The sequence below is a fragment of the Quercus lobata genome, chromosome 6 (genome assembly GCF_001633185.2).
Source record: "Quercus lobata isolate SW786 chromosome 6, ValleyOak3.0 Primary Assembly, whole genome shotgun sequence".
NCBI lineage: Eukaryota > Viridiplantae > Streptophyta > Magnoliopsida > Fagales > Fagaceae > Quercus > Quercus lobata.
In genome coordinates this window covers 12404181-12418374 of record NC_044909.1, presented here as the reverse complement: position 1 = coordinate 12418374, position 14194 = coordinate 12404181, and the positions used below count along the sequence as shown (strand labels likewise).

Sequence of the window (14194 nt, the reverse complement as noted above, 5' to 3'; positions counted from 1 at the left end):
TAACCCATTTAATTATTTAATTGAACTTTTGGACATTCTTAATCTACTAAGAGAAGGTAGATTAAATAATAAATATTGATTTTTTTTTTTTTTTATAAAACTCTACACATGATAACCTAACTATAAGCAACTAATCTATCTTAATGCTTGCTCAAATCCCAAAGAAAAATCTTGCAAAAAAGTTATGGGCATGTTAAAGGTGGATAATGAGCTTTCGAAGAGTCAGAAAGCTTTAGTAATTCAACAAATATAAGAACATAATATTTTTTATAACTTTTTTACAATTACTAATATAATTTATTATGATTAGTGCATAATAAAATAGTGTTATTTGTGGACTCATATAAAAGTATGAAATTAGTATTGCTCTAATTTTTACCCAAAAAAAAAAAGAAGTATTGCTCTAATCATAACAAACCATATTATTAGTAATTATGAAGGAAAAAAAAAAAAAAAAAACAATTGTAAAAGATGTGTTTTTAGCATTACTTATAATAATTAGGAACGTTGTAACAAATTTATAATGAGTTGGTCATGACTATAAAATTATCAGCTTCTTGAAACATAGACTTGAACTTTAAGATATAGGGATAGTAAACTTTAAGATATAAGTTGATAGTAAACTATCATCTCTAGTAGTTCAAAACCTCTTAGTCTAATACATTACAACGCTTTCTAATAACACCTTGATTCAGAGAGCCTGAAGTAGAGAGCTTAACAAAGGCCGAGGAAAATGCACGAAAGAAATCATCCCGATCACTAGCAAAATGTTTCACAATTTGAGCCGTTCGAGGATCAGATACCATTTCAGCATCAATTCTCAGTACACCACGGCGGCACGGCCTCCCATTGCATTCTTGTAATATAGGTTATCAAATATAAAGGCAGTAGGATCATTAAGAACAAAACTTATGTTCGAGGTTAAAGACCATTCAGGACAATTTAACATCAAGAATGCTTCATACCCAGGTTCCATTTCTTGATGAGGGCCTTGTCACCTTCAGCTTTGTTTGGGAAAAACTGAATTATTATTGAATTAATTTAGCTTGTGCCTTTATATATAGCATCAAGTTCAGCTAGGAACCAAAAACAGAGTACTGAGCTAACAAACTAAAAACCACTCTCACGTGTGACTAACCATCCTACTCATGTGTGAACACTAATGAAAGAAAATAATACTAAACTACAGGTCATATATTGTCTATAATACAAACACAGCTACTAAGCTACAAGTGCTTCAGATATTGCTTCTTGAACCTCTGCTATACGTGTTGAATCTTGCTTCTTCTGCTCTAAATGCTTGCCTTGATCTTGATACTCCCCCTCAAGATGGACTGTAGGTTGATAAATGTTGATGAGTCCCATCTTGGATAAAAGTTCTGAAAACTGTTTATGACTCAAAGCCTTAGTGAGCAAATCTACTAATTGGGACTGTGTTCTAACATGAATAAGCTTGATAACTCTCTCCAACACTTTATTCCTCAAAACATGACAATCAATTTCTATATGCTTCGTTCGTTCATGGAAAACAGGGTTAGAACCTATGTGGAGAGCTGCCTGGCTATCACAGAACAACAATGCTTCTCTATTGTGATTAACCTGAAGATCCTTTAACAAATAGAGAATCCAAACTATCTCACAAGTTGAAATAGCCATTGCCCTATACTCTGCTTCTGCTGATGATCTAGAAACAGTGGATTGTTTCTTTGATTTCCAGGAAACTAATAAATCTCCAATGAATATACAATATCCAATAACAGACCTTCTGGTATCTGGACATGAAGCCCAGTCAGAATCTGTAAAAACTTTCACATGCAACTCTGAACTTGCTGAGAAGAAAATACCTTTGCCAGGTTCATTCTTCAAGTACTACAAAACCTTAAGTGCTGCCTCAAGGTGTGGTTTTCTTGGTTTAGCCATAAATTGGCTTAGTTTGTGGACTGCAAAAGTAATGTCAGGCCTAGTGATGCTTAGGTACAGCAGCCTTCCCACCAATCTTCTATATTGACCTGGATCATCAAGTAATAACGCCTCATGTTTGCTGAGTTTTAAATTTTGATCCATAGGAATTTTGACAGGTTTGCACCCAAGAAGCCCTGCATCCTCCAAAATCTCAAGAGCATACTTCCATTGACACAAGGAGATGCCTTTTTCTGTCCTAGCTACTTCCAAACCAAGAAAATATCTCAATGCACCCAAATCCTTCAACTGGAATTTCTGATTCAACATCACCTTAAACTGATCAACCTGCTCCTTATCATTGCTTGCTATGAGAACATCATCAACATATACTAACAAAACAATGAATGAATCTCCTTGTTGCCTGGTGAAGAGTGAGTAGTCAGCTTTAGATTGAGTGGACCCAAGTTGAATCAATGTGCTTGAGAACTATGAAAACCACTGTCTTGAGGCCTGTTTAAGGCCATAGAGTGACTTATTCAACCTGCATACAAGTTGCTCTACATGCTCCCCCTTGCTGTGAAAACCAGGTGGAAGGGCCATGTACACTTCTTCATGCAAGTCACCATAAAGAAAAGCATTATTGACATCAAGTTGGCTAAGAAACCAACCTTTCACAGTAGCCACTGCAAGCACACACTTCACAGAAACCATTTTGGCAACAGGGCTGAAGGTTTCAAGGTAGTCTAAACCCTTCTTTTGAGTAAATCCCTTTGCAACCAACCTAGCTTTATACCTCTCAATAGACCCATCAGCCTTATACTTAATCCTATAGACCCATTTGCATCCTATAGGATGTTTATTATGAGGCAAAGGAGTGACAGTCCATGTATTATTTGCTTCCAAGGCAGCAATTTTAGCATCCATGGCATCTTGCCACTTAGGGTCAGTTACAGCTTGTGAAAAGTACTTAGGTTCTGTGTTGGTACAAATCGAGCAACAAAAGGATTTGTAGGTAGGAGATAAAGTGGCATAAGAGATATAGGAAGAAAGAGGATGGGAAGTACCTGATTGGGACTGATTGGAGATGGATGCTGATGAAACTTGGTTACAATGATAAGCCTTAAGATAAGATGGAGGTTTAGGCACCCTACTAGACCTTCTAGGAGCATTACTATGCACAACAGGAGTAGCAGAAACATCATGATCAAGAACATCAGTAGCAACATGATCAAATGCATCAGGAAATGCTTGATCATCTGTGTCAAGATCATGATGAATTTGAACAATGGAATCAAAATTGACAGATGAGATAGGATCAAGAAAAACAGGAGGAATAGAAGGAATACTAGGCAAAGGAATCAAATCAGATGAAGGAAGGGAAGTGTGGGAAGCAAAAGGAAAAACCTTTTCATGAAAAATGACATCCCTAGAGATGAAAATAGAGTGAGATTGAAAATCAAACAGCTTGTAACCTTTGATGTTAAAAGGATATCCTAAGAAGATTGACTTCCTAGCCCTAGGAGTGAACTTATGCTTATGTGGAGTGACATCAATAGCAAAGCAAAGGCAGCCAAAAGTTCTAAGGTGAGAATAAGAAGGAATTTGATTGAAAAGCACCTCATATGGAGACTTATGTTGCAGAAAAGGGGTAGGAAGTCTATTGATCAAATAGACAACTATGAGGATGCAATCACCCCAGAAAACAAGAGGAATGTTGGACTGAATTTGCAAGGCCCTAGCTGTTGCCAGAATGTGCTGATGTTTCCTCTCCACAACTGAATTCTTTTGTGGAGTGTAAACACAGCTTTGTTGATGAATAATGCCTTTAGAGGTGTAGAAATCAATCATGTTAAACTCTAAAGCATTATCAGTTCTAATGGACTTAATTGGAGTTTGAAATTAAGTATGTACCATATTGTAAAATGAAACAATCAAAGGCCCAACTTTTGATTTAGCTTTCATTAGGAAAAGCCAAGTAGCCCTTGATGCATCATCTACAATTGTAAGGAAATATTTATGTCCAGCAGTAGTAGGAATGGAAAATGGCCCCCAAATATCTATGTGAACAAGATCAAATGAATGAACAACTCTTTTATTATCAAAAGGAAAGGGTAGTCTATTTTGCTTTGCCAAAGGACATACAATGCAGTCTTTAATACAACAATTTTGCAAGAAAGGAAAAAGATGACCTAAAGCATGAATTTTCATATCAAATGGATGTCCTAATCTAGAATGCCATAGGGAATACAAGTTGGCATGAGAAACAGAAGAAGAAAAAGCAGTGAAAGAACTGAACTTATTCTTGAGAAGAAAATCATCAAGAGAACTAGAAGCTTTAGAAAGGCTAGACCCTTGTAACAGATAAAGTCCATCATGCTTTATGCCCATTCCAATCGTGTTCCAACAGGTAAGGGCCTGTATAAAACAATAATTGGACAGAAATACAACACAAAGAGGTTGAGAATGAGTTAAGGCACTAACAGATATCAAGTTAAATGAAAAGGAAGGCACACAAAGGACATTTGTTAGGGTAATATGTGAGGAAAGCTTAATTGTACCAACATGGGTCACAAGAGCAGCCTCCCCATTAGGCAATTCAACCACAATATTTGAAATTGCAGTAAAGGAAGTCAATAAATGCATTGAACAAACTATGTGATTTGTAGCACCAATATCTATAACCCAAGTTTCAACACCAAAAGCCTTTCTATTCACAACCTTAGTAGAAAAGACTAAATGTGGTGAACAAGAAACAGTACCTGCAACTGCATTGGATGGCAAAGAAACAGCATTAACCATGTGAGGTTCTTGAACTGATGAAGTTTGGTGAACTCCAATCAAAGACAGAAGCTGTTGGTACTGTTCAAGAGTAAATGCAGGTGCTTGAGCAGTGACAACATGATTGTACTCAGTATTTGGAGCCAAGCAATGCCCTTGAAACTGATTTGCAATAGAATTATGATTAGTATTTGGAGCCAAGCAATAACCCTGGAACTGATTTGCAACAATTGAAACTTGATGAGCCATCATATTCCTGTTCTTAAATTTGTAACCTGGTGGAAAACCATGGAGTTTGTAACATTTATCCACTATATGACCCAACTTTCCACATTGAGTACATAAAAGCCTTTCCTTTCCTTTTGGATTTGTGCTTGAGCTCTTGGTGGCCAAAATAGTAGACTCAACTCTAACAGAATTGGTAACAGTTCTTTGCATTTCCTCTTGAATGAACAAAGAATGAGCCTTATTAACAAAAGGCAGTGGATCCATGAGCAAAATTTGTGTTCTGACTTGAGAAAACACATCATTGACTCCCATGAGAAACTTCATTGTGGCTTCTTTGGTTTAAAGATCCTTCAACCTCTAATTAACATTGCACACACACTTACCACAAGTGCATTGAGGAAATGGACTAAGATTTTGAAGCTGATCCCACAAGACTTTAAGCTGAGTGAAGTAATCAGTGAGTGATTGTTCTCCCTGATGAATCTCAACAATTTGCTTCTGGATATTGAAAACCTTGGTCCCATTTTCTTGACTGAATATGTCTCGAAGCTCAGTCCAAATCTCAAAAGCAGTATCTCTGTAAATGATACTACCCTGAAGTTTTGGTGATACTGAGTTGATGATCCAAGTGCCAACTATATTATCAGCACGAATCCATGCTTGAACAGGTGTTGGTGAATTCACGAGTGGAGAAGAAATGGTTATAGAACCATCTATAAAGCCAAGCTTATTTTTGCCAATCAAAGATTTCCTCACTGATCTTGCCCAAGCAAAATAATTTTCTTCTCCAACCAAAGGTTGAGAAGTAAGAACAGCCCCTGGATTTTCTCCAGGATGTAAGAACAGTGGATCATTGAGATTATATGAGTCTTGCGAAGAAGATGAAGATTTAGTGGTGGAAGTGTTAGCTGCTGTTGCGTCAGCCATTAAAGCAAAAGGAAAAGCTTGAAAAGATTTTGAGAAAGCTTGGAGAAAAGTAACAATGGTGGATGATGAAAGAAAAATTCTCAAATCTGTAAAACCCTAGAATGTAGGGAATTTAACCAAAAATTCCTAACTTGTGAGAAACAAAATAAATAGAGAAAACACACGTCAAAGAAAAATAATCACACGCACAAGACAATATTTACGTGGTTCGGCAATTTGCCTACGTCCACGGAGTTGCAGGGATTTCACTATTATCAGGGAAAATACAATAGTGCACAAGAACACTCTCAAGAAACCCAAATCCCAATTACACCCTAGTACTCTCTCACAGAAAAAATAAAAATAGAAGCTGACTGCCTCTCTTTTCTCTATTTTCTCTCATGCGGCTTTATCACTAGGTTAATTGGAACTTTTTCTATATACTCACACGGCTGCACACCTTACTTCACAAAACCTAATATATATATATATATATATAAATATATATATATATATATATATATATTTCAAAAGTCGGCTAAAGTAAAAATCCTATTACAAATAGGATTCTATTTACGTTGGAATGGGCTTGGCAATTAAAGTCATACACACGGCCCATTTCAACATAGAATTTTAAGCTTCTAGGAGCTCTGATACCATATGAGAAATGAAAGAATTGGGAAAAACTGAATTATTATTGAATTAATTTAGCTTGTGTCTTTATATACAGCATCAAGTTCAGCTAGGAACGAAAAACAGAGTGCTGAGCTAACAAACTAAAATAACAAACTAACAACCACTCTCACGTGTTACTAACCATCCTACTCACGTGTGAACACTAATGAAAGAAAATAATACTAAACTACAGGTCGTATATTGTCTATAATACAAACACAGCTACTAAGCTACAAGTGCTTCAGATATTGCTTCTTGAACCTCTGCTATACGCAGTGGCGGAGCCACATACAAAGGTGGGGGGACCAAGGCCCCCCCAAAATTTTAAAAAATTAATTTATAGTATGTATATTATTTACATTTTAAAAAATGTAGCATGTAAAAATTGAAGTTGGCCCCCCCAAATTTTGAGTTATTTCAATGGTGCTCTTAAAAAAAGAGAAATTATATTAAAATCATATAATTTAAGAGGTTTGACAAATTAAACTATGCAGAAAATGATAAATTTTTGTACATGTCTAATAGAAGAAATACATAACTTTTATATACTCATTAAAATTTAGAAAATGATAAATTCTCTTAGTAAATTAATTTATATATATGTGTGTGTGTAGAGGTTTGTCTTAACTAATATATTAGCATCACAATTTGGCCCCCCCAAACCAAAATTTCTAGCTCCGCCCCTGGCTATACGTGTTGAATCTTGCTTCTTCTGCTCTAAATGCTTGCCTTGATCTTGATAGATACAAAATGCTTGCACAATGTGTAACTCCTAGTGTATGCGCACCTGCAAATTTCACAACCATCCTCTTTAAGTAAAAAAAAAAATCCTAGACAATTATTCCAAGGCATAGGGTAAGAAAATCAAGATAGGCAACAATGTGTATATGCATAACAGCTGGAAACATGCCAACATGTATATTTTAAAATCTTGAAATAAACATATATTTTAAAAAATATATATATATGCCTAAAATTATATTAATTAATTGTCATATCACTGCTATGTAATTTTTCAAGAATTGTTGGTCTAGTGTCTTGTTGTGTTTCATGTTTGCGTCCATGTATAAATTATGTATGGCAATGAAAATTTCATGATCATTTGATTATATACTGATTAGGGCTACCGATTCTTGAATGGTCATTCCTTTACTAGTGAAAATGTGAAGCATGTCATCAACTCCAGTAGTTGTGGCAGGAGGGATCCAAGCATCAGCTTGTTGATAGCTTGGAGCAGTGAAGGAATCCTTACGTCCCAAGGGAACCTCTATTTGTGGCCCTCCGGACATAGCAACTGCCTCACGAGCAGCCAATATGAGAATGTCAGCACAAGAAACTTGCTGGGGACATGCTGCTTCCACCATTGATTTTACTATGCTGATTAACTCTCTTTTCCGAATTCCGAAATTTCTCTTTTCTGAAGCCATTTCAGATGACACATTTCCCTCAATTGGATCAACAAGAATTGAAGCATCACACCCCTTTTTAATTATGAAACAATTAACTATATGTTAGTGTCACAATTAAGTCTAACCAAATGTAGTTGTGTGTGTGTAAAAGAGAGAGAGAACCTGAACTTGGCAATCATGAAACATGAGCCTCAACAAAGCTGCAGGTGAGGTGGGATCAGTGACAAAGAGAGGTACTAGGCCAGCTCTAACAATGTTCTCAAGTTGTGGACAAGACTTATCATAAAAGTTATAATGGAGAACTTCCCCCTCAGTCACATTCCCAAGTACAAACAAAAGAACCATCAAAACTGTAGTTGTTAGATCCATGTTATCCCAGTGCCAAACCACATGGGAACTTAAATGTAGATATGCACTATTTAAAAGCAGAGAACCACCACAGTACCACTAACTTAAGCAATAAATAAATCAATTGTCCTAGCAGTTACGTATTTACTTGAAAAGGAAAAGAGGAGATGGACAAAATACTGTGGGTGGCTGAAGAAATGGATCCTTTGGTCCCTACTTGAAATGGTCACTATTTGATGGTTCAAATTGCTACACCATTTAAGTGTGGCACTGTATGTTGTTAGATTCTAGAAATAGAATCCTAACCGTGAAATGAATTCTTGACATGCATGGAACTATATATATTGTTAGATTCCAAATATTAAATTTTTACTTTAAAATAGACTCTCTCCATCTCAAGTGAAGTGGATGACAAGAAAAATGAAGATCCATAAATTACTCAAATCTTGAAAAAAAAAAACATGATTGTCTCTATGTAGATCTATTTCATTATTCACATTAAATATTATAAATATAAATATTGGAGATTAATATATTTTTATGATTCAAATTAAATATTATAAATATAAATATTTTTCTAGTGTCACGTAATTTAAAATATAAAATTATGTGACATTTTATAATTTATAATTTATTAAAACCATAAAATAAAAGTTTAACCGTGAAATATACTGGAAAAAGTTTAAATCGCTGTAAAAGTTATCATAAAAGTTATAATGGAGAACTTACCCCTCGGCCACATTTCTTAGTACAAACAAAAGAAGCATTAAAACTGTAGTTCTTAGATCCATGTTATCCCAACACCAAACCACATGCGAACTTAAATGCTATTTGCACTATTTATGAGCAGATAAGTAGGCCAAAATGGCCCATTAGCATTAATTTTTGAAATATTTAGCAACACAGCACTGTTTCGGAAATAATTAGGGAAATACCACTTTTTCGGGCCCTATAGCGGCGTTTTCCTGCAAAATTTTTTTATAAGTCCCATAACAGGTTCAAGGGGCCCTATAGTGGCGTTTTTAAGTCCTATAGTGACGTTTTTGGGCCCTATAGCGGCGTTTTCCTGCAAAATTTTTTATCAGTCCCATAACAGGTTCAAGGAGCCCTATAGTGGCGTTTTTTAAGCCCTATAGTGACGTTTTTGGGCCCTATAGCGGCGTTTTCCTGCAAAATTTTTTGTAAGTCCCCATAACAAGTTCAAGGGGCCCTATAGTGGCGTTTTTTAAGCCCTATAGTGACGTTTTCGGAAAAAGTGGTATTTCCCTAATTATTTTCGAAACAGTGCTCTGTTGCTAAATATTTCAAAAATTAATGCTAATGGGCCATTTTGGCCCAGATAAGTAAGCACCCACTGTATTTCTAACTTAAGCAATTAATAGAGAAATCAATTGCCCTAGTTAGGTATTTACTTGAAAGAGAAAAGAGGACAGGTAAATTACTCTGGGTGGTTGAAGAAATGAATCCTTATGGTCTTTATTTGATATGAATATATTTGATTGTGCAAATTAAAAATTATTAAATTAGGATGTATCCAATGCCACATAATTTAATATATATTAAATGGTGTGACACTATGTATGTTGTTAAATTCCTGAGAATAAATTCTTAATCATACAATGAATTCTTAGCATGACACTTTGTATACTATTAGAATATGAAAATTAAATCTTAACCGTAAAATAAACTTTCTATTTCAAGTGAAATCGATAAATGAGAACAATAGAGACATGTAAATTATTCCAATCTTAACAAAAATAATTGTATTCATTTGAAATTATTTTATTTCATAATTCAAATTATATATTATAAATATAAAGATTTATCTTGTGTCCTGTTATCTAACATTTTAAATAACCTGGCATTTTATAATCTATACTTTATTAAACTAATAAAATAAAATTTTAATAGTGAAGTATTAACCAACTAAAAAAAAAAAAAAACTAATTTGCTGTAAAAGTTGGTGGATGATAAGTAAGTAATTAATAAGGTCAATGCCCAAAAACTTTTGTCAAAAAAGACTTCTCTTAGGATACACTATTCCCTCAAGAGTGAACATTTTGATTGAGGGAATAGTTACATTTGTACACAAAGTAAAGAGCTTGAGCCTTGTACAGCTTAGCTTCAGCAATTGCTATGTGCCTCAAAGTGCTGACCAGTGAACACATAAGGAAAATTGTTTTCCGTGTGATGACAATACAAGTAAGTTCTAATCTTGAATCCCTGTAAAAGTTGCACTTCTAAAGCATCTTTTGCTTTAAATTTAAAATGTTTTAAATGCCATCTACCATGTTATAATTGTAATTTTATTCACTACGTACTTAAAATAAATAGGTTTTGAAAGTTCAATTAGTGTATAAAACACCCTTGAACATTTAGACCCAAATACAAAATAACCAATTCAAGTTTTATGACAAACAACAAGTGTGCAGAAAATGAACACAAGCTTTAAACAGAATTGGTAAACAATCTAAGCCAATTAATATCACATCCACAGCAGAAAATAAAAGGAAAAGATTAAGGGAAGAGAGATGCAAACACAAGGATAACACAACGATGTGTTATCGAAGAGGAAACCGAAACCCTCGGAGTAAAACCTCTCCGCCGCCCTCCAAGCGGTCAATAATCCACTAGAAAATGTAGTTGGGATATATGAACAGCAATAGACCCTCCAAGCCTAATCTACCCGATGTACCTAAGCCCTCCAAGCTTCTTGCTCCAACGAGGTTGGCAGAACCTTTTTCTTTTCTAGCTTACCGGATTCCGCTATAATCCATAGCATCCGCCATCCTTGGCATCTTCCAATGCTTCCTAAAACTCCAAAAACACTCAACACTCTAAATGGGTGTGGGTAGTATTTGGATAGAAATCTCCTCTCAATAGGTATGACAATGAGAGAGGGAATGAGAAGAGACTACAAAGATTTCTCTCTAAGAATGAGTAGCTCTCTCTAATTGGATGGGTGTTTTGAAGAAACCTCTCTTAGGGTTTTTCTTTCTGAATAGCCACCCATATTTTGTGGGAATGAGGGGTATTTATACTGGTATGAGAATGGAATGCGAAGAGTCAGTTTTTCCAAAACAGGGCTGGCTAGCGACTTGACCTCCGACTTGACTGAGTCGCGAGTTCAAGCCGCGAGCTAATTGAATGGCCAGTCTGGATTTTTGTTCTGTAGTGCTCCAGTTGGCATGAGTGTTCAGCTCCCCTACATGCTCTGCGCGTGTGCAACTTTTGGCGGCTTGCAAGCCGCGAGCCTCCCGTGAGATCCAGCCGCAAGTCCCTGCTTTACTGCACAATCTTGAGCATTTCTTTACACTCTCTCACACACTACCCTTACATGATTCCCACCTAAATACAGGGTTTCTAAGTGCTGTATTATAAGCAAATTTGTCATGGAATAAAGCCAACACATGGTTGATTAAATTCAACCTTACAGGTTTAATTACTATTTTGGTCCATAAGATTTGTGATATGTTTTAAAATAGTATCTAACATTTAAAATATGTTAATTTAGTTAACAATGTTTAAAATGTGTTAATTTAGTCCATAACTTTTTGATATTATATCAAAATAGTTACTGTCATTAAGTAATGAAAAAAAAAATATATATATATATATATATATATATATATATATATATCTAACATGGCCAATGGATATATTAAAATACTAATTTTGATGTCACGTACGGCCTTTATTCCCCTCCCACCAAAAAAAAGACACTTAGTGTGCGTTTGGATACCGCTTATCTATATATATATATAACCAAAGCCTTTGCTAGCTCCACAATTTTCCACATCACCTTTTTTTTTTTATATATAATTCTTTTTAATGTTTTATTATATTAGAATTTATCCATTTAACTCCCCATCAGCATTCACGTCACCTCTTTTCTTTTCTTTTTTTCTTTTTTTTTCCTTTTCTTGTTAGTTCTTCTTAACGTTATATATATAGATTATCAATTTAGAACCCTAATCCAAGTTACTACTCCCTCTTCACCCTTCACGTCTAAACCCCACAAGTTAACTCAATCCTCCCGCTGCCGCCGCCACCATGGATCACCGCCACTACATCGATTTCTCTTTGCCTCTCCATCGTCGCTCAATCCAGCCCATCATGTTTTATTTCGAGGTAATTAAAACATGTTTTTCACTCTCCTTAATTTCTATATATTGCTCTCTCTCTATCCGCTTCAATTGTTCATGGAATTTTGTTAGTTTGTGGTTGTGGGTTGCTCTAGATTTAAGTTTTTTTGTTTTTGTTTTCATGGAATTTTGTTGGTTTGTGGTTGCGGGTTGCGGGTTGCTCTCAATTTAAGTTTTTTTTTTTTTTTTTCTTTGCAGTTTTCCACGTTTTCTTCTTCTTACTTTGTTGTCAAATCTATGGCAAAGAAGAATCACGAAATTTTTGTAATTAGATTTTCTTTTTCCCTTTTTTTTGTATGCAATTTTTATTGGATTTTTGGTTTCTTGGGATTCTTCTATTTGGTTTTAATTTTGGGTTTGTTTTAGTTGATATATAGTGTTTTTCTCATCTTCATTTTACATTGGTTTGGATTTTCTTTTTCCCCTTTTTTGGTTATGCAATTTTTATTGGATTTTTGTTTCCTGGGATTCTTCTATTTGATTTCAATTTTGGGTTTGTTTTGGTTTGATATATAGTGTTACTGTCGTCTTCATTTACATTGGTTTTCCCTTTTTATAAATTATTATAATCTCTGGGTCTTATTATATGATAACCTATGGAATGTTATGTTGGGGTTGCCATTATTTTGGATTTCGTGGGAATTTTTTTTGAAGGTTGGGGTTGGTTAGTATAGTTGTTTGAGATTGCTGAACATGTGTTTGATAGAATGCTCAGGTGTTTGTTCTCTGATTCTTCTTTGCCAATTCATTTGTGGTATTTCTTGAACAAGTTTGGAATGCTCAGGTGTTTGTTCTCAGATTCATTTGTAATATGCCTTTGTTATCTGTTTAAAAGAATTCAGCTATAAGAATTTACAAAAGGCTATGGTTTGATATATAGTGTTATTGTCGTCTTCATTTACATTGGTTTTCCCTTTTTATAAATTATTATAATCTTTGGGTTGTCTTATATGATAGCCTACGGAATGTTATGTTGGGGCTGCTGCTATTTTGGATTCTGTGGGAATTTTTTTTGAAGGTCAGGGTTGGTTAGTATAGTTGTTTGAGAGTTATATAACTCATTTATATATGATTATGCAAGATGGGCATGGTATTATATATTATAAATTTGAGGCAGAGATTCAGAGAGAGGGTTGAGAGAGACTTAACAAATAGCAAGCTTTAATGAACACCTCTATCATTATGCAAAATCAAAAGGCATATTATAGATTTTTAATGAATACCTACAAAAACCACATTTTATGTTTTCAATCTTTAGGCACAAAGGAGCTTGCACAAGCCTTGAGAGAAAAAACAACCCTTGGTTATATTGATGCTGGTGTTGCTGCAACATGGTACTCTCTTTTCTTTTTAAAATTCTCTCTTTTCATTAAGTTTTGTTTTTCTTACATGTACAGAAGCCGTTTGATAAAATTTGTTAGTGATTTTTTGTTGTTGTTCTAGAAGTCATAATACATGGAGAGTGGTAAGGAGGAAGATAAGTAGGGAATGTGATGCTGTGTTGTTGATTTAATCAGGGTGAGATGTATTTGTTGGCCTTATTTTCTCAATGTCATTTTTTGTGTGATGTAAAAACATGACTGTCATTTTTTTTTTATGCTTTTTCAATTCAACTAGAATGGATTTTTTTTTCTCCAACTTAAATGAACGACTGGCTTTTATGTACTGCACCTATTCTTTGAACTTGCTTTCAAGTTTCATATGATTATATTCTTTAAGAAAACATGTACATGCTCCAAATTAAAAGGTAGACTCTAACTATTTGTATTAAAAATTTGTTGTTTTTTTCCTCTTGGAATATAC

General features: G+C 34.7%; 1 pseudogene; it reads right to left on the bottom strand.

Moving 5' to 3' along the window:
* Nucleotides 1-650: 650 nt before the first annotated feature.
* On the bottom strand, nt 651-8267 carry LOC115994375 (annotated as a pseudogene).
* Between the last annotated feature and the right edge of the window lie 5927 nt (nt 8268-14194).